We start from the raw sequence: 21,813 nt of genomic DNA on the forward strand, positions 1-21,813 counted from the left end.
GCTGGGCGAGCCTGCTGGTCTAGAATCCGGCTAGAAGGAGATGGCGGCGGCGGGGAGGGGCCCAAGAGTTTCCCCTTCCCACCAACCTGGCTTAAACCTCGTTACAACCTGCTCCCCCGGCCTCCAGGCCTCTCCCCAACCCCATGAATCCTAGGGGTCGTCTGTCCTCTAAGGCCTTGTCCTTACTGAATTGAGTGGCCGGCTTTGTTTTCTTACTTTCTTTATTAATTTTCCAGCCACTAGGGGGTTGGTGGCCCTCTGGGACTAGAATACCTGAGTGGCCCTGGGGCAGTCTGATGGCAAACCCAGACTTGGACCCTCCTCCTGGCTCCTGGCTCCCCACCGTTGCCTTATTTCTGAGATCTGGATGATGGGGAAATAATAGCTCCTGGGATGTGGGCAGCCTCGGAGAGTCTGGAGTGGGTCTCTAGGGGTAGAGGGGTGAGCCTGTAAGCAGAGAAAACCCGAAGTCTTGCCCTGCTGGCAGCTGCCAGGGACTACTGCCGGAAGCATTGGAACTCGATGTGGGCAGTGCCAGGCAGGAGCTGCTGACAGCCAGGTTTCTGGGTCACCATCCAGGGTGCCCTGCCAGTTCCCAGGCCTTGGGAGTGGAGTGGAGTGAGGGTGGGTCTGCATCCCAAGCCTGCTTCCTCCTTTGTCTGGGTGCTTCTGGGCCCTGCTCCCCTCTCCCACTTCCAGCCTTGCTGGGGCATCTGGAGCCCCAGTGTCCCCCAGCAAGTCCCCCAGCAAGGGACTGATTGTTGATTCTCAAACTTCCTTTGGGTTTGTGGGCTGCGGTGTATAAAGGTGATCCAGAACCCCTCCTGTTCTCTATCCTCTACCCCTGTTCTCTGGGCTCCGTCCACAGTTCCTATGCATCCCTTTTTCAGGCAGTTTTGCTTGGTGGGAAGGGGCTTTGGGGGCAGGATGGCTTTCATGGGCAGAAATCCTTGTTTCTAAAGAAGGAATTCATCTTCTCAGTACGGTAAGCTTAGCACCTGGTGCCCCATCCATCTCAGCATTGGCCTGGTCCAGTTTAAGGTGTTGGCTTGGCTCTCTAGAAGTCAGCAATACTTTTATCCCAAGAGCTCAAAGTACCCATCACACAGTCAGTGAAACAGAGATTCAAAGAGGTAAAGTATCTTGCTGTTACAAGGGGTAGAAATGGATAAAAGATGGAGGGTCTAGGGGTGTGGGTGGGGGGCTAGGCAGTATTTGGTGGCCACTAAGTATTAGAGGTGGAGGGGATGTGACTCAGGTTGGGAGGCTGTGTGCTCACCACTGCTACAGACAGCTGGAGGAGGTGGGGACAAAAATAACATCTACTACTCCCATCCACACAGGAGGAATTGTGTCCCCACTTCATAGGTGAGGAAATTGAGGCTCATCTGTGAGGTCAGAAGACTTGCCAAGGCCAGTGGCAGAGCCAGGAATCAGAATGTATGCAGTCTCAATTTTCTGAATCCTGCCCCACCCCACTGAGCTCACCTCAATCCCTACTCTGCTCTACTTTTTTTTATTCCATCACTTTATCTAACATCTAGACTGTGCTGTCCACCACGTTGCCACTTGGCACAGGTGGCAATCCAGCACTTGAAATGTGGCGAGTCCAAATTTAGAGGTGCTGGAAGCACTATAAAATCCTCACTGGCTTTCCAAGGCTAAGTATTTTGAAAAATGTAGCAATACTCACTAATATTCTGTGTATGATAATATTTGGGTGTATTAAATTAAATGAAATCTATTATTAAAATTAATTTCATGTGTTTCTTTTTACCATTGTAATATTTAACACTGCATGTGTGCCTCCTATTTTGTTTCTGTTGGACAGTGCTAGTTCTAGATCATTTGTTTATTAATTATTATTTATTGTTTCCCCACCCACCCCCAGAATGTCAGCTCTTGGATGGCAGGAGTTGACATATTTTGCTCACTGTCTTGTCCACTGTTGTATTTCAGGTTTTCAGAGCCTGGCGCTGTATTTTATTATAGGTGTTCAGTAAATATTTGTTTAGTTCAATGGAGCCAATCTGATTCCAGGTCAGTCTCTGAGGGTTAGGAGGGGAGCCTGAGGGAGGGGATCTTTCATCCCTCCAGGACCCCAGGTTGCCCATCTCCTCTACTACCCCACAGGGTTTGACATGGTGATCTGGTTTACCCCCAAAGGGTCCTTCTTGACACCCTGCTCCCCAGTGCGTGTGGGCACATGGGTCTGGGGTCTAGCTGCAGGTGAGCGATGCTGGAAGCTGGGAGAGGGGCTGCTCTGTGGAAGGAACAGACTGTAAGAGCCGCTGGGACCCTTGATGCTAGCCCCCGACCCGCCCCGACAGGGGAGTCCCTGCGCGCCCACCCTCCGGAGCCGCCGGCCACGCACCTGGGAGCCACGCAGGGAGGGCCCACGGCCTCGGTGGGCTGGGGGTGTGCGTTGTCTGCGGGGAGGGTGTGGGGTGTGTCCGGCTCTGGCTCACACAAGGTCACTGTGTCAAAGGAGCCTTCCGAACACTTTCTCTTTCCCTGCGATTCGATTGCGGCTCCGAAAGCCCCTTCCGTAGGGACTTCCCTCCGCGCCTGACTCACGCTGCCTCATGCGTGTGACTCAGGCTGGGCGCCGCGCCAGCCCCGCTCTCCCCGCCCCCTGGCCCTGCCACCGCGCCTGCCGCAGGGGCGGAGGACGGGCCGGCGACAGGGGGCGGGGCGTGCGGGGACCGGCTGCCCCTGCGGAGAGACGGGGAGACTGAGGCTTTGGCAGAGGTGGGGGGCTGTGGAGGAGGAGATGGGAGACGGAGGGGCACAGGGGTACAGGCTCCAGAGAAACTGAGCTCCGGGGGTTGGATGAAAAGTCAGAGCCTGCTGTAGGAAAGGCCGAGAGAAAGACCGAGAGACCGAAAGAGGGAGACCAGGAGACTGAGAAAATGGGAGAGAGAGATAAAGTGGAGAAGGACACAGAGACAAGAAAGGGAGAGCCAAAAGCCTTCACGGAGGCCAAGGTGAGAGGATCGACAAGTGACAGGGAGAGGAAGGGAGGAGAGCGCACGGAGACAGAAGCGCGTGGGTGCTGCCGCCCTGAGTCCTGCTAACACCTTGGGGCTGACGGCCTGTCCCGGCAGGCTGGGCGGAGGGACCGTCGCCCCGGAGCCTTGCGGTTCTCTCCCAGCTCCGCCTCACCAAGCTCTGTGAACAGCGGGCAAGTTACTTCTTGTCTCTGGGCCTCAATCTTCTCATCTGCAAAATGGGAGGTGGTGGAGGAGCATAATTCGATCTCCCCGTGCTTGTTATTTTCCCTTCTTCTGCCGCCCTCACCCTCTCCATCCAGCCCTGCTCTGATCTGCTCTGTGCTTGGAAGGCTGGCCCCTTGGCCTGCATCCCTGGGCCTCCACGCCAGCTGGCTTTCTGTTGGGCAGTACCCACTTGCAGGAGATCTGAGAGAAGCTGGGATACGCCTTCCTCTGCCCTGGGCCTGCCTTGTCTCCTGGTCTGGCTGCAGCTGTGTCCCTCCTTGATAACAGCTCTAGGAACGTAGCATCTGCTCCTTGCCCTTTCAGCCTTGGGAATCACAGTGACTTTCTGCCATTGTTGGTCCCAGGGCCACACCACTCCTCATCGATTCCCTTCACTCCTCACTAAAGACCCCTGGAGTCCCTGGGTTGGGTCTCATTTTCTGCCAGGGCCCTGACTGCTACCCTGCAGGGCTAGCACTCTGAGGCAGCACAGCACTTGGCACCTAGGAAGTCACAGCTCTTATCATTACCCTGCTCCTTCCTTTCAAGGGTAGGGGGTGGGCAGAGATGATACCCTCAGCAAAATGATATACAACATTAAAAAGCACTCAGATACCTATTAGCTCTTTAAATCATCACAGTGAGTTTGTGAAACACATGTTAGGTTATTAGCTTCATTTGGATGAGAAACATGTGGCTCATGCATTCTGGAAGGAACACAACGGAATAAGAATAGTGACAGCGGGGCTTCTTCCTATGGGTGACAGGCCGGGTTAGGGAGGGGCAGCTATGAATGACAACAATAATAGTAGCTAAGATATATTGATAACATCTCAAGTGCCAGACACAGTTCTGATCTACTCTTATTAACTCACTTAATCCTTACAACAACCCTATGAGGCAGCTGCTATCCTTACTGCCATTTTACAGTTGTAACTAAGGCATGAGAGGTTGAGTAATTTTCCCAAGGCCACACAGCAGGGCTGGGCTGGAACGCAAGTCAGTCTCGCTCCAGATCAGCCACTCTAAACCTCTTCTGGGTGCCCCCTTGGGTACCTGGGGGAGGGGGAGCACACCTGTATTTCAGGCTGAGTAGACAGCATGGGCAGAGCCTTGAGGGGAAAGAGCTTTTGTCGTGGGTTTCAGAAATAATCAGCCATGTTGTCGTGTCTGGGGTAGGAGAAGAAAGCAGCAGAATTTGACAATCATGGGAGTAAGTGGGAGCTGATCTTGGGGAAGCTACCTTTCAACCAGGGGCATGGACTTTATTCTGAAGGTAATAGGGAGCCATGCAAGGTTTTCAGCAGGGGTGAAACAGGTTGCCATTTTAGGAAGGATTACTTTAAAATGCAAGGGAGATACTGTTTTTCTCCTGTTAAATGGCAAAGAGGTTTAAAGTGATAATTCCTAATGCTGGCATCGTTTCAGAGCACTGATTGCTCTCATATGTAGCTGATGGGAAAGAGTTGGTTTGACCTTTCTAGAAAGCAGCTGAACCATGAGTAGTACTTGAGGAGGGTTCGGCCCTTTGACCTGCTAATCCCATTTCAAGGAATCTCTCCTCTGACCTAATTGGAAAAGGGGTCAGAGATTTATGTCCCAGAATCTGAAATTTATTCTATCATTAATAATAGTAGTAGTAATAATAAAAGGAAACAATATAAATGTCCAACAGGAGGGAATTGCCAAAATAAATTTAGAGTGAAGCATCATGAAATGCCTTAGAGTAATTAATAAAATTTTTTCAAAGAGAGTAAATGCATCAGAAAGGCTAAAGACATCTAGAACTCTTAAAAGTAATGAGTTCATCATGACCGCAGGGTACCAGATTAACCCACAAAAATCAATCACATTTCTGTATGCTAGCAATGAACCATTGGAAGCAAATTAAAAAGACAATAGCATTTGTAATGGCTCCAAAAAGAAACAAACAAACAAACAAAAAAAAGCTTGGGTATACACCTAACAAAACATTCACAGGATGTCTAAGCTGAAAGCTATAAAATGTTGATGAAAGAAATCGGAGCTCTAAATACACAGTGAAACATACCATGTTCATGGACTGGAAGACTCAACATAGTAAAGATGTAATTTCTCCCCAAACTGATTGTATTAGTTTCCTCGGGGCTTCCATAACAAAGTACCACAAGCTGGGTGCCTTAAAACAGTGGAAATTTCTGTCTCACAGTTCTGAAGTCTAGAGGTCTGAAATTAAGGTGTCAGCAGGACCATGCTCTCTGCATCCTCTCTGGGAGGGTCCTTCCTTGCCTCTTCCAGCTTCTGGTGATTTGCCCACAATCCTTGGTGTTCCTTGGCTTGCAGCCACAGCACTTAAACATCTGCCTCTGTTGTCATACGTGTTCTCCCTGTGTGTCTATCTCCTCTCTTATAGGGAGCTCGTTGTACTGGATTAAGGACCCATCCTACTCCACTATGACCTTATCTTAACTAATTATATCTACAGTGTCCCTATTTCCAAATAAAGTCACATTTTGAAGTGATGTATTTGGCTCAGGTTAGGATTTCAACACATTTGGGGGGCACAGTTCATAAAACTGATCTATAGATTTAAAACAATTCTGATCAAATCCCAGCAGGAATTTTTGGAGATACAGACAAGCTGATTCTAAAATTTATATGGAAAAGCAAAGACACTAGAATAGCTGAAACATTTTTGAAAAAGAATAAATTGGAAGAATGACATTATCTGATTTTAGGACTTAAAAAACAATAACAGGGCTTGCAACATTAATCAAGACTGTTGTCCTGTCAGAGGAATGGACACAGATCAATGAAACAGAATAGAGAGCCCAGAAATAGACCCACATAAATATGACCAATTGATTTTGACAAAGGTGCAAAGCTCTTCATGGAGAAAGGATAGTCTTTTCAACAAATGGTGCTGGAATAACTGGACAGCTATATGCAAAAAGAGTGAAACTTGTCCCAAATCTCCCACATTATACTAAAATCAACTCAAAATGAATTATAGATCTAAACATAGAACCTAAAACTATAAAATGTCTAGGAGAAAACAGGAGAAAATCTTCATGACCTGGGGTTAGTCAAAGAGTTCTTAAAACATGACATTAAAACTGGGGTCCATGAAAAAAAAATGGATAAATTGGACTTCATCAGTATATCAAAAGTGTCTGTGAAAAACACTGTTACAAGAACTAAAAGACAAGTTATAGGCTGTATTACAGTATTTACATGTCACACATTTGACAAAAGACTTGTAACCAGAATTTATTAAAAATTCTTAAAACAACAGTAGGAAAATGGCCAATTTTAAACAGGCAAAAACATTTGAACAGACACTTCACCCACGGGGACATAGAGATGGTAAATAAGCACATGCAAAGAGACTCAGTGTCACTAGCTATGGGGTCAGTGCAAATTGAAACATCGGTGGCCCCGCAATCCCACTCCTAGATGTTTGCCCTAGAGAAATAAAAACTGTCATTCACACAAACACCTATGGAAGAATGCTGATAGCGGTTCTAGTCATAATCACCCAAATCTGGAAGCAACCCAGACTGAGAGCATGGACACATGAACTGTGGTTCACTGATGGAATACTACCCAGCAGTAGAAAGGGACAAACACTTGCTACACATATTAATGTGGAAGAAAGAAGCCCGTCTCAAAGGATACACACTGTATGGTTCAATACATGGTTCATGTGACAGTCTAGAAGAGACAGAACAACGGTGATGAGAACAGAGAAGTGGTTTCCAGGGCTTTGGGGTGGGGGGAAATAATGCCTATATGGAGGTGGCAAGAGGGAATTTTGGGGGGATGATAGCATGTTCTGAATCCTAACCATGTGGTTGTCTGTACATGTAAAATTCATAGAAATGCACACCAAAAGAAGTCTCTATTACAGTATGATAATTTGAAAAAAACAACTGTATCCAGTTGGGTAACCATGTGATAATGCAAGTATAGCACATTGTTAATGGAAAAATCTAGGTGGTGGATATGAGTGATCACTGAACAATTCTTTTAGCTTTGCTGACTGTTTGAAACTTTTCATAGTAAAATCTTGGAAAAAACTATTCAGAATGATCCAAAGTTTGTTTTTAAAATCTGTCTATTCTTTCTTTCTATCTATCTATCCATCCATCCATCTCACAGGTACAAGTGTAGGAAGACGATTGAAGGCATCGTACCAAAATGTTAACAATGGGGATCTTGCTGAAGGGTAAAATTGTGAGTGATTAAAATTGTCTTTTTATATGTTTCTGTATTGTCTATAATGAGCATGTATTATTTTATTTGGGAAGAGTATAAATAAGCTATATTGTATTTATTTTAAACATCTTTTTTTCCCAATTACGTGTGCAATCCCTGCTTATTGTAAGGTTCAAATGGTACAGAAGTGTGTGACCCCTAAGGGAAGGTCCTGTGTGCTCATCCCCAACACCGTTAACATCTACATATATCCTAAAGTCTAAATCTTAAGTTTAAGTTCATTTCTTTCAGATTATGTCATCTTTAAAAATCTAAGCAATTCAAACATATTCCAACTTTGTTTCCCATTACAATCACTTAACAGTGAAAGTTTTATATTTACAGTATGTTGTAGATTTGAGGCATACAATCTGAGTTGCAAAGAGGGTGTTATAATTTTTCTTGACTCCAAGAATTGAACCAGAAAAGAGCCTGGTCCTTGGGACATGGGGGTGACCCTTCTTTGTTATTTTAAAGATATGACTATATATATTTGTTTTCCATTTCTTCTGTAACTTAGGTCAAAACCGAATGCTCTTTTGTTGTATGTTTGTGTGTTTCATCACACCAATTATAAAATAATACCTGTGGAGGAAACTGAGGCCAGATTGGAGAGGGACTGAGGCTCAGGGTCACTTCTGGCACAGCCACTCACTCCCTGTTACTCCTCTCTGGGCCTTGGCTTTCTATGCTATATTATTTTTATAATGAAAAGCAAATAAAAGTAATAATAAAACCCTGTTAACTAGGCAGCAGTGTGGAGAGTGTTGCAAAGACTTCTGGTTGTCCCACATGCCTGATCTCTCCTTCTTCCTGAGGACTAGGAACTTCTATATTTTTAGTAGAGTATGTGATGACCCTCAAAATAGACTGTTTCCTTGCCGCTCTTGCTAGATGTGGTCAATGGAAAATAAGCAAAAGGTTTTTAAAGGGAAGGGATGTTTTCTTTTTCTCTGCTTTCTAATGGCTAGACTGTGGACATGATGGCTGGAGCACAAGCAGCTATTTTAGACCATGAGGAAAACTTGGAGAATGAAAGCCACACACTGCAGAGCAACCAAACAGAAAGAGACAGGGTTCCTGACACAGTGGTCTGCCATGCTAACTCTCGACTACCTGCCTCTTGACTTCTTAAATGTGAGAGAGAAATACACTTCTGGCTAGTATAACCCATTGGTATCTTTTTAAATTGAATTATAATTGATATACAATATTAGTTTTTGGTGTACAACATAGTGATTTGATATTTTTGTATATTACAAAATGATCACCAAGAGAAGTCTAGTTACCATCTGTCATCATACAGTGTTGTTACAATATTATTGACTATACTCCCTATGCTGTACATTACATCTCAGTGATTTATTTATTTTATAGCTGGAAATTTGTACCTTTTAATCCTCTTCACCTATTTCACCTGTCCCATTGGTAGTTTGGAATTTTGTTATATGCAGCCTTATACAGGACAGGAGAATCAGTGAGAAGACTGTTTCAGTAACTGAAGGGAGAGATGATGAAGGCCTGAACCATGGTGGGAAGTGATGTAAGAGACATTTGTCTAGGTGTCTAGGACATGCCGCGTTCCCATGCCTGAGGGAGGGACCATTTAAAGGGGGCTACTCATTGCATTGGTCAGGAGTTGAGCAGAAGGTTTGAGCTGGAGAAAACATATGGTTAGCAAGGTAAAAATGCCCACAGTCACATGGCTAGGAGGGCCTGGCCCCTGAATGGAGTCTGCATGAGTTATCTATTGATGAGTAAAAAGTCACTCCAAAACTTAGCAAGAAGGAGTTAGGGGTCTGAGAGCTGCCTAGGTGGGTTGTTCTAGCTTGCGGTTTGTCATGAGATTGCAGTTAAGATGCTGATCAGGGCTGGGGTCGCCTGAAGGCTTGATGGGGCGGAAGGAGCCATTTCCAAGTGGCTCGCTCACAGGGCTGCTGACTCGTGCTCGGGGCGGGGGCTGCCCTGTGCCTGCCTGGTGTTGAAAGCTTTACATGAGTAAAGATTGACGCCACTTCTTGGGGTAAAGGGGGAAGAGGGTGTAGCATAGTGGTGGCCTCTAATAAGTTCCAGGAAGGGCAGTTGGGATGATTAAGAGATGTGCCATCTACACATGGCCTCAGCAGGTGCTCACTAAATGTTAACTCATGGTGGGTCCAGGGCCAGAAGAGACAGCGATTGAAGTCCCAGCTTTGCCACGTAGTTGTGGCGACTCAGTGTCCTCTGCCATCAAATGGGATGCTAATATCCATCTTATAGCATTGTTGTGAGGATTGAAAAAGGAAATACGTGTAAAACACCGAAGCTAGTCCCTGGCACATTGTGATTGTTCAAATCAAGATTTATGAGAATTAATCTCTCTGCTCAGAATTCTCCAGGGGCTTCCCCCTGCTGCGGCACTGAAGCCATTCAAAGCCTCCTCCATCTAGCCTGGCCAGCTGAATTTTAGCCCAGCCCCCAGGGCCTGGTCTCTGTCTCCTTGCACCCTTGTTCCCTCCACCTGACATGTCACCTCCCAGCCCCTTCCTTCTGTTCCTCTTTTATCCAAGCCTTTCCTGGTGGGAGCTCCCACACCAGCCTCACCCTCCTCAGTGCTTTTCAGGACACACCCCCCGCCCTGTTCCTTCTGCCTGGCATCGTGCTGGGCACAGCCTGGGTAGTGGGGGGAGATCCACACAGGAACTGTTTCGATGGTGGGGTGGCTAACTCCACTGAGACAGAGGGACTCTGGGGGCTGGCTGACAGGGAGCAGAAGGGTGCAAGGGATGGCAGGGTGGGGAGGGGGTGCTGTGGAAAGGCTGATGCAGGGAGTGAGCCTGAGCCAAGAGGACAGTTGTGTCCCCTGCCCCCTCCAGGATGTCAAGCAAGTGGTGGGCAGCAGTTGTAGCTTTTTCATCCGCACACTCTAGGTGCGCAGTAGTTACTTTAAAATTGAATTGGAAGAAGGGTCATTTGAGGATTTGAAGGGTAATATGATCACTGCCTTTCCCCCAAATACGCTCCACCAGCTTGTTCAAGGTACCTGAAATTTCCCCGTTAGAATCATATTTGGCTTGAAAATCAGTGTCTTCGGAAAGCTCCCGTTCGGATCTGCACCAGCATTTTCCGTGGGCAGGTAACAGAGCAGCCCATTAGTCCTGATGAACTGATCTGACAAACCATCTGTCACCCATAGCCCTGAGCTACACTGTGAAACCACTGAGTGTGTCACCTGGCTTTGCTCCTCCTCAGGATCCCTCCCACCCCCCAAGCCACCCTAGGTGGTCCAGATTCACTCCCCTGTGAGTAACCCTTCCCCCCAAGGTTGTACAGCCTCCCTTTGTCATAACTTCTCCTGAGGGCTGTCCTCAGGGCCCTGCTGGGGCTTCCCTGGGTGAGGAGTGTGAGGCAGAATAAGCTCCCATGGGCATTTTGAGGGGAAATGGCTCCTGCCTCCAACGTTCTCCCCCATGTACCTCCCCAGCAGAAATACAGGGGTCCCTCCCTCATGCCTACTCCCATGGAATGTAGTAGCAGCTGTGCTGTGGGGGGTGAGATGGCATCACACAGCCATAGAGCTCAGAGCTGGAAGGGACACCACTAAGCCAACTGGTCCAGTCCTCTGCTGTTAGGGAGGCAAGGGACACTTCTCCATGCTTTTAGATAAGGCAACTCCTAACTGAGCTGTATCACCCCATCCCCTGGATCAGGTCAGCTCTGTCTCTCACACTTGAGCTTTTGCACTGGGTGGTTTCACAACACTTCTAAGAGGGAGAGAGGTGTGCTGCACTGCAGCAAGATTCAAGATACCTCAACCTGACATCTTATTCAAATGGCTTCAGCAAGGAGGAAATTTCTGTTTTCTTGTAACAAGGTGACCAGAGGTGTAGTGGTTCCAGTGCTGGTTTTTGAGTGGTTCAACAGCATTATGAATGACTGAGATTGTTTTTAACCTTCATCTCTCTGCCATTGTCAGGGGGTCAATCATGTTTTTCCTCATGGTCACAAGATGGCTGCCTGTCACCAAGCATCACATCTAAATATAACAAACATACAATGAAAGAAGAGAACTTTCCAGGAAGCCACGAACAATTCATCTTCATGTCTCAGTGGCCATAATTACACCGTTGCTCATTCAAAATCCAATATTAGTGCAATATTGGGAGACAGTTCTCCATGGGCCTCTTGTATTTCTCCATGTCTCTCAAGGAGGTTTGTGTAGTGAACAACCTTAAGAAATAGTGTTTTCCTTCAGATAAAAGGGCAGGTTTGTTTAGTTCCTATTTTAAAGGATTCCTAAGCTCAGGGTTCTCCTGTAACACAACTCATGCAGTCAGTAACCATACCTCACTGCAATGGAGGCTGGGAAGTGTAGTCTTTAGCCAGACAGTCGTGTGCTTAGCTGAAATTTCCATTTCTACAGAGAAGGGAGAATGGATATTGGGGCAATTGGCAACCTCTGCCATAGTTACTCCAGTAAAACTGGGCTTCTGTTAGGGAGTCAGGAGGAAAGGTGTTGGAGAAGCAACAATGGTGCCTACACAGTAGGGTTGGTGCCTTGGCCCCATTTTACAGATGAGGAATTGAGTTCCAGAGAGGGAATGTCAAGGCCAGGTATAGACCCCAGGTCTCCCCAGATTAATCCAGAGATTAAATCTGGCCAATTGGATGCAAGCAGGTGTTGTGTTCTTACTCGTGGCTGGGTGGGGCTTCCTTCCTCTTTCCTCCTGATATGAATGCAGACATGATGGCTGACATTCAGGCAGCCATCTTGGGCTATGAGGAGAAAGCCACTGCTGAGGCTGGTGGAGCAACAAGACAAAATGAGTCTGGTCCCTGACACTTATGCACTTCAGGTTTTCCCATCATTTTCCCGCCTCTGCATCAGTACAGGTCAGGTTTGGCCAGAAGGCTTCTTTCTTCTCACTTAGTCCCTGTGACTTCCTTGAATCCTCTCCCTCTTATTGTTCATTTGATCCCTGGTCTCTCTTTCTGTCTCCTTCTCTGCCTTCTCTTCCCAGCCTATCACTGCCAGAGTCCCAGGCCGAGCCTTCTCACTTGTACATGTGTGTGTCCATCTGGCCCGTGGCATCAAATAGCATCTCCTTACCATGAACCCCTCACTCCTGTCTGCCTTTGGGACCACTCTTTGTGCTTTGGACTTGTATATCCAACTACCTGCCAACACCCCCATTTGGGTGTCTTACAGGCACTTCCAACATCATGAGTTCAAAATTGAATTCATGATGTCACCCACGAACTTGCTTTTCTTGCATTCTGGCCAATCTCAGTAACTGTCCCACCTGCCGGTAGTGATCTTGACCTCTTTGGTACCTTCCTCTACTTTATTCACATTTACTCCACCTCTGTAACCCCATGCTTGAATCATTGCTGGAGCCTCCTCCTCCTCAGGCCACCTCAGCTTGCCCCAGCCATTCCTTACCATCTTAAAGTGGAGGTATGATCACATCATTCTTGTTCTTAAAACCTTCAATGGCTTGCCATTATTTTTAGGATAAAGACCAAATTCTTGTCTAGTGTGACAGAGGCTCTAGCCCCTCCCCCACTATTATTTTCTTCTTTAGAAAGACAACCCCTATTTGTACCTGGGCACAAGAGCATTTAAATAAAGACTGCGTATTCCAGCCTCCCTTCTAGCTAGCTGGGGCCGTGAGATTAAATCTGGCCAATTGGATGCAAGCAGGTGTTGTGTTCTTACTCGTGGCTGGGTGGGGCTTCCTTCCTCTTTCCTCCTGATATGAATGCAGACATGATGGCTGACATTCAGGCAGCCATCTTGGGCTATGAGGAGAAAGCCACTGCTGAGGCTGGTGGAGCAACAAGACAGAATGAGTCTGGTCCCTGACACTTATGCACACACCTGCCTACATTTGGGCCTTTCTTATGGGAAACAGAAATAAACTCTGATCAAGTGTTAGTCACTACTTCTGGGTTTTCTCACAGTTGAACGAAATCCCACCCCAATCACATTGCTCCTGCTGCCTTCTGGAGTCTCAGCTTGTGGCCCTTCCCCTTTCCCACACCACTCTAGCCATAATGCTGCTGTTGAGATTCTCCTGTTCTGCCCTGACTCAGGGCCTTTGCATGTGCTCTCCTCTCTGCCTGGATAACAGTTTCCTGGCCATCTCCATCTCATCCTTCAAATCTCAGCTGGGATGTCACTCATGGAAGCCTTCCCTGACTGTGGTGGCATAACTAGGTATTCAATTACCAGATCAGATAGTTGTTGTTTTTTAAAAATATAATCATCATGGTAAAAAATAAAATAAAACAAATAGTACCAAAAAAAAGTAATGGATTAATACTTTTTAATTACATTAATACATATTTTTGACAAAAAAGAAAATTGTATACCTACATTCATTGCAGTAATGAGTAATACTATTTTGTTTTGCAGTCTTTTGTAAATTTGTCAATGACTTGTCAAAATTATCTTTGCATATTTGTGTTCAAGAAATAGCTTAGGCATATTTGTCAATTTATCTTCGATCATAATTGACCAAAGAATATTTTTTACTAATTTTTATTTGGGAATTTTTTTTTCTCACATGAAGCAATAGATAAACAGATAGTTAGGGAAAGACTTACATATAAGGATAAGTTTGGCAAAACTTCAGAAAAAATCCATTTCACAATAAGTTCCAGAAACTGCAGTTTCTTCGGGATTGATTCTAGCAGCTTTCAAATACCTTTTTCTCAGTTGAAAAATTTTAAACAAATAAAAGTTCCAAATGATCACATAGAACTCTGCTACCAATGTTTATTTCAAACTTACTGTTTAAATGAAGGACAGTACAACAGGGATTCCAGACACAACTTTCCCCTGAAGTGAACATGAACAATTCTGCATCCACATGACCATGGGTAGCTGGGTTCCTGAGCATTGGGTGTGGCTAAATGACTGGGAATTCTCCCAAGTAACTTCCAAACAGAATACAATGCTCCTTAAAGGATAAGTAATAAAAATGTGCTAATTTGAAACTTACATATATATTATTAAAAGTCAACAGTAACTGAAACAACGGTTGAGATTTTAAACCATTTTGCGGGGAGGACTTTGTTTAGAATTACTGGTACGTAGTGATAATAAAAAGCAGACTGACTTTTAGTGGTTTCTTATTGTTTTAGTTTGTTACTGACAACACCCCCTCTTGCCTGCATCAGGGCGCATGCTCCCACCACCACCCTCAGAACACGCCCCCTGCTCTGCACATGTCCCTCTGAGACTTGTGCCTCAATTATGAGTGTATCTGTGTCATGACTTTTTGTCATCTGTGCCCCATTAGACTGTCACTGCCTTACCCAGCTCGTGGCGGAGTACCTGACACCCACTACAGAGGCCCGCAGTTGAATAAATGCAGGTGAAGAACCTGGCACACAGTGTGTACTGAATAAAGGGTGGCTGTAATCCCTATTATCTGCAGCACATCTATACTCTGAAATATATAAACATTTGAATGCCTCCACATTTAACATCAGCAAAATGCTGCCTGAATTTTGAAGCATGGATTTTATTTTTTTTAACATTTTTTATTGATTTTATAATCATTTTACAATGTTGTGTCAAATTCCAGTGTAGAGCACAATTTTTCAGTTGTACATGAACATATATATGTTCATTGTCACTTTTTTTCTCTGTGAGCTATCATAAGATCTTGTATATATTTCCCTGTGCTATACAATATAATCTTGTTTATCTATGAAGCATGAATTTTATTTACCCCAGTCAGCAGTCACATCTCGTTCATCTCTGGGGTCCCTTGAGCCCCAGCAGAGGACCTGGCACAAAACGGGGGTCAGTAAATATTCAATAACCAGAGTTTATTGATCATCCACTTACTAGCCACCAGGAATTTTCTTTCAACTGCATGGTTTCTCCAGGGTAGGAGTGAACATGCTCATTTTACAGATGAGGAAAGTGAGACCCAGAAATGCTGGATGACTTGCCCAAGATCACAGAGCCAGTAAGTGCAGAAGCAGTTTTAATCTAGGTTTGCAGGGGTTCCAAAGCCTCAGATCGATCCGGAACAGGGGGTATGGCGTAGGAGGGGAGGTGGCTCCAGTTCACGGGCAGGGTTGGGTGAGGGTGGGGAGCTTGTCCTTAGGACCCAGCTTGCTCAGGCACGTCCCAGGTGCCTGGGCTGACTCCTAATCAAGCTCTGCACCTGTGCCCTTCCGTGGGTGTTGAGGTGCCCAGGTGTGGACAGGGAGGCCTGGGAGGGTGGGGGTGGCAGACATGAGTTCCAATGACAGCAAGCTCCCACCACCCTCCTACCACCATGAGCTGTGAAGCTTGGGCAAGTCACGGAACAGGACCATCCCCATATGGGTTAGAAATACTGACTTAAGGCTGGCCTAGGGCTGGACACAGGCAGAGCTGGGCATGGGAGGTGCTCTGCCAGAGGCAATATCTTCTCTTTCTCCTCCATGTTCTCTTCCCGGCCCCGGCCCCTCCCTTTTACAGTTTAGGGGAGCAGGGTTGACCCCAGTGGGCCTTGAAGGGAGGGAGCGCCTCATACCTGATGGGGGGCACCGCCAGGACCCCCGATAATGCTGGTGCAGTCCCGCCTCCTGGTTGCCCTGGATCGAAGCTGTCCCGAGGCTCCTTCCACGAGGATGTCCTGGCGGCCGCACAGCTTTCCCCACTCCTTTCTGGCCAGCTGCCCACCAGCCCACTCCCTTATGAACTAGGGCTCTGGGGCGGGAGGGGGACTGAATGGGGATTGGCTTGCTGCATAGGCGACTCGGAGAGAGAAAGAAAAATGTAGCCCGCATGGGTCTCGGTTTGGGCGTCTCGGGCTGTTTCCTAGCGCCACCTCGTGGTTGTGTTCGGTATTGCCACGCCTCCCTGAAAAGGGCTGCCGGGGCGGCTGCGGTGGCGGCTGGCACCTCGGCTGGTGTTGGGCCAGTTTGGGCTCTTGCGCTGTGACACTGTGATGAATCCCCAACCCTTGTTCCTGTCTTTTGAGGGAAAACCAAGGGCCCCTGAGGCCTGTGGCAAGCAGGAAAGGTGGGAAAGGAAGCACTGAGGGGTAAACTGGTCTAGGGAGGCCGGAGTGCAAGCTCAGGAGAAAAAAACACTCCACTATCCACATTATGGCTCAGTTTACCACGGTTGAATCCCACAACTTTTCCAGATGTTCATCTGTGGCCCGGTGAGGTAATCTCGCGTTTCAATGGCATTGTCCACTCTCTCCTGATTACTGAGGACAGATAGAGCTGGGGCCACAGCCCAGACTCTGTCACATGTCCAGGACTGGGAACCCCGAGTGTGATGGGGAACAGAGACAAGCTTCCTTGGCCAGCCCTGGTCACCCTTGGACCCTCTGGCTTTGAGGTAGCTTAGGCGTCAGCAATGTAGTGTCTGGTCATTGCCCTGAGACACCTCCAGGCCAGGCAGCCAAGGGCAGCGGGACAGCAGTTGCCCTGGGGCTCTCACCAGCAATGTTCAGGGTTGCTCTGGTCCCCACTGGAGGGTCTGGGAATGAACTTCAGGAGAGGGTGTGGGCATCTATTGGTTTGCTGGCTAAAGTCCCAGCCCTCAGCCTGCTCTGCAGGCTCCCATGGTCCAGGGGCCTCTAGCCCACCTCGCTGGAGTGACTTCTTGCAACTTCTTGCCTTCTTTCCACTTTAGTAGCATTCACCTGTATTCACTGCACGCTGGCTTCTGTGACTTCATGGCTTTTGGGCACACTCTTCTCTCCACTCTGTTTTCTCCTCAACCCAAAGAAAAACTTAAAAAATTTTATCAGGCGGGATTTGCATATAAATGAATGAAAAAAGGAGGAAGCCCAAGCTCAGCTGTGAAGGAGATCAGATGAAGGCCCCAGGAGGGTCAAACGAACAGAGCGTCTGGCCACAGTCGTCCTGCAGCTTTCCTGAGAGGACAAGAACCCCTTCTGAAGGTTGGTGAGTAAGATCATGAATGAGTCCTGAAAACTTGGGGCTCCCTGCAGGTCCATGGGGAGGCCTGCATCTGGGTGTCCAGCAGGAATGGGGAGGGCAGCAGGCTTCCCTGAATCTCTGACTTGCAGGAGGTCAAAGCATAAGGGTCCCAGCTGACCCGGGTAGCTGGGCTCGAGGGCCGAGAGGAACCTCACCAGCAGGTGATGGAGAGCAGGCGGGAGTTGCGCCAGGCTGCCTTTTTGAGCACAGCATCTCTTCTATATAGAATCAGCATTTGTTCTCTTATCTAGGAACATATAGACTCTATTTTATTTATTTTAAAAGACAGCAGAGGCATCTCACTGTGGTCTGGCTGCCCTCTGCCCAGTGCCCCGCTGTGACCCTGGACTCTCTTTACTCCACCTTTCCCGGAGTCTCTTCCCCTCTGCTTGGGGGACCCTCTTTACTGTACCCCAGGTCGTCCTACTGATGGAACGCATCCCCCGCTTTCTGAGAAGGGCTGGGATGGGGGAAACCTTTCAAGACAAGGCAGGGCCGCAGAAGCCTGGACCCTCACACTTGCTTGCTAGTGTGGCTCGCTATGGAATTCTGGGCTGGGAATCACTTTCGTTCAGAATGCTGAAGCCAGGATGCACTGTCTTCTTGCTTTCAATGTTGCTGTTGATCAGCTGGAAGCCATTCTAGTTTCTGACCTTTTTTAGGAAAAAATGTGGCCTATTTTTTCTTCTTTGGAAGCTGGTAGAATATCTGTGTCTGAAATTTCATGATGTTGGGCTCTGGTGAGGATTTATTTTTATCCGTTGTATTGGCACCTGTTGGGCCCTTTTAGCTTGGAAACGCACATTCTTCAGATCAGAGAGATGTTCTTAATGCTTGTTTAAAAAAAAAAACCAAACAAACAGCTTTATTGAAATATACAATTCACCCACTTAAAGCGTATAATTCGATGACTTTTAGATATTCACAGAGTTGTGCAATAATCACCACAATCAATTTTCATTACTCTGAAAAAGAAGCCCTACACCTTTTACCCCTCCTTTATCTCTCCATTTCCCTCACCCCTAGGCAATCACTAATCTACTTTCTGTATTTCTATGGATTTGCTTATTCTGGACATTTCAAGTAAATGGGACCATATAATATGTGATCTTTTGTGTCTGGCCTCTTTCACATAGTATAATGTTTTCAAGGTTGTGGTATTGTGATTTATGCTAAGAAATATATATTTGGTCTCCCATCTGTGGCACAGATCTCCGAAAACCCTTGGAATTTCCTAAGTGGTGAGAGCGATAAAGGTGTCTTTTGCTGTTAATGAGGTGACTTTTGGACCCCACCTAAGAATGGGGGCTGGTTGTCAGGAGAACCACCATGTGATTGGAGGGTTAGAACATTCCGTCCTGCCCCTTCCCCACCTTGGGGAGGAGAGAGGGGCTGGAGATTGAGTTCAGTCACCAATGGCCAATGATTTAGGGACTCATGCCTCTGTAATGAAGCCTTAAAAACCCTAAAGGACAGGGTTCGAAGAGCTTCCAGGTTGGAGAACGTGTGGAGATTTGGGGAGAGGGGTGAGGACATGAGGGTTTCGCTTCTTTTCCCAAGTCCCCTGCTCTATGTATTTCCTCATCTGGCTGTGGATTCGTATCCTTTAATATCCTTTGCAATAAACTGATAATCTAGTGAGTAAATGGGTTTCCTGAATTTTTTGAACTGCTCTAGAAAATTTTTTGGGTTAGGGGAGGTAATTAGGTTTATTTATTTATTTTAATGGTGGTAGTACTGGGGACTGAACGCAGGACCTCATACATGCTAGGCATGCACTCTACTACTCCCTCCTTGCTCTAGCAAATTAATCAAACCCAAGGAGAGGGTTGTGGGAACCTCTGATTTACAGCGGGTCGGTCTGAAGCTGGGAGTGGGGGAAATTTTGAGGATGAGCCCTCGACCTGGTGAATCTGATGCTGTCTCCAGGTACGTGGTGTCAGAATTGAGTTATAATAGGATACCCAGCTGCTGTTGGAGAAATGTCCTTGGTGATGTGGGGGACTTCCCACCCCAACACGTTGGAAATTATGCTCAGAACCCTTTTAAAGATTCATTCATATTGTAGCGTGTATCAATATTTCATTTCGTCTTATGGCTGAATAATATTCCATTATATGGATATACCATGTTTTATTTGTCCCTTTATCAGTTGTTGGACATGTGAATTGTTTCCACTTTTTGGCTATTGTGATTGAATAATTTCCATCCTCCTATTTTCTGTTTTTTTCTGCCCTGTCCTTTACACTTCCTATAATTTGGATGTTGACTTTCCTGATTAATTTGTGTAGGAAGAGAAAAAGTTGAAGGACAGCAAGTAGAGAGAAGAGGCAGCCTGCCCTCCGCCATTTGGCAAAGATGTGTGTTTACCGAAAGTGGACACAGGGCCCCCTAGAGCCCTCCACAGGCAAAGGGACCCTGGCAGCACGAGGCCCTGGTGTTGGAAGGAGTCATACAGGAAGGCATTCCTTCTGTCAGGTGCCTGGCAGGGGGGAGACCCACCCCTAAGGAAAGCTCACATATGCCCTAGGACAGAGTCACGTCCCCTGGGACATCACAGTCTTGGTGCAACAAAATAGAACCCCTTAGGGGAAAAGACTTGTCCCATTTCCTTCATTCTTCCTTCCCTGATGCACACCTGAAACTCATGCTGCTTGCTGCACTTTGAGCAATAAAGTCCTTTGTCTCTGACTCAGGGTCCCTACTAACACCATCTGTAGCGGCCCTTTGACATGCCTTGTGGCTGCTCCAGCGTTTAAAATTTTTTTAAATTGTGGTAAAAAAAAGTCCATATAACATAAAAATTATCATCTGAACCATTTCCAGCATCTTTTGACACACCCCCTAAGTTTGGAGAGGGCTGTCTGTCCAAGGAAGAAGGCAGACACGTGCTTCCCTAGTCTCCTAACTAGAGCACAGGCTGTGATGGGGCTCTGCAGGTCAGACACTCGTGCAGGGAGACAGTGGGCGTGGGGAAGGTGGGCTCGGGCAGACCCGTCCTGGTGAGCGCAGTGGTGAGCCTGGCAGTGGTGAGCCCGGCACTGGCTCTCAGGGCTGTGGATGTAAGGGGCTGAGGTTCTGATGCTGAAGCCCCGGGCCAGTGGAGTGATCATGGGCAGCTGAGCTGACCTGGGCTCTCCGGCCCGCAGAGGTTTCACAGGGGCCTGCACTTCGTCCTTTGTTTTCCACTGCATCAGCCGTAAGGCTTCCTAATTGTTTACTTGTGACTTTACCTGTGACTTCAGTGTCTTTTATTCTTGGCCAAATTAATTGGTCTTTTCACAGAGCCAACTCTTTAAGAAAATTTTATTTATTTATTGAAGTGTTTTGTTTGTTTGTTTTTAATGGAGGTACTGGGGATTGAACCCCGGACCTTGTATATGTTAAGCATGTGCTCTACCACTGAGCTGTTACACCCTCCGTTTATTGGAGTATAGTTGATATACCATATTATATAAGTTACATGTGTGCAGTATAGTGATTCACAGTTTTTGAAGGTTATACTCCATTTATAGTTATTATAAAATATTGGCTATATTCCCTGGGTTGTACAATATACCCTTGTAGCTTGTTTTATACCTAATAATTTGTACCTCTTAATTTCCTCCTTTCTACATTGCCCCTCCCCACTGGTAGCCACTAGTTTGTTCTCTGTATCGTCGTAGAACCAACTTTGGACCTTGTCCTCTCCCTTGTATGCTGTTTCCTGTCTCTTAATTTCTGCTCCTCTCTGTCATGTCCTGAGTGCCTCTTTCCTTGGATTTTTGCGGCTGTTCTTTTTCTAACTTGGACAGTTAGCGTGTTAATTTTCAGCCCTTCTTTAAGAGCTTAATGCCATGTATTTCTACTCAATGCTTTTACTGTATCCCCCCAAGTTTTGATGTATTTCCACTAATATTTATTTTTAAATATTCAAAAATTACCTTCAATTGTTCGACACGAGCTATTTTGGAGTATTTAAAAAATTTTTTATTATGAAAAAATATATAAAAGAGAAGAGAACATATAATGAACTCCTAGGTTTCTATCAGCAGAGTCCAGCAGCAATTAGGAACATATGGCCAATCTTTTTTTCATCTAAATTCCCACACACTCTCCCAACTCCCAAACCTGGTTTATTTTCAGAGTATGTTTTAAATTCTCAAAGGTATGGACATTATATATTTATTTATTTTGTTAATGACTAATGATGTCATTCCATTGTGCTCAGAGACTATGTTCTGCATGATACTGAATTATTAGGATTTCTTTTTTTTTAGTCATTTGTTCCATGATTAGCATGTGATCGTTTTTGTGAATATTCCATGTGTGCTTTAGGGTAATACCTATTTGCTAATTTTGCAGGTTTCTATATGTGATTATTGGATCAAGTTTTTAATTTCATCATCTAAATATTCTATATCTTTCCTGAATT

The 21,813-nt window shown here is 46.3% G+C and overlaps 1 protein-coding gene across 1 annotated transcript in view; it reads left to right on the forward strand.

The window, feature by feature from the left end:
• Positions 1-21,813, forward strand: part of GRM4 (glutamate metabotropic receptor 4) — a 141,408-nt gene continuing 119,595 nt past the window's right edge. Inside the window, exons 1-2 of the mRNA XM_072945225.1 lie at positions 1-1,440; positions 7,359-7,433. The gene's annotated coding sequence lies outside the window, so the exon portion shown is untranslated. The remainder of the gene's footprint in view (positions 1,441-7,358; positions 7,434-21,813) is intronic.

This window comes from Vicugna pacos, chromosome 20 (assembly GCF_048564905.1).
Source record: "Vicugna pacos chromosome 20, VicPac4, whole genome shotgun sequence".
In the NCBI taxonomy this organism is placed as follows: Eukaryota; Metazoa; Chordata; class Mammalia; order Artiodactyla; family Camelidae; genus Vicugna; species Vicugna pacos.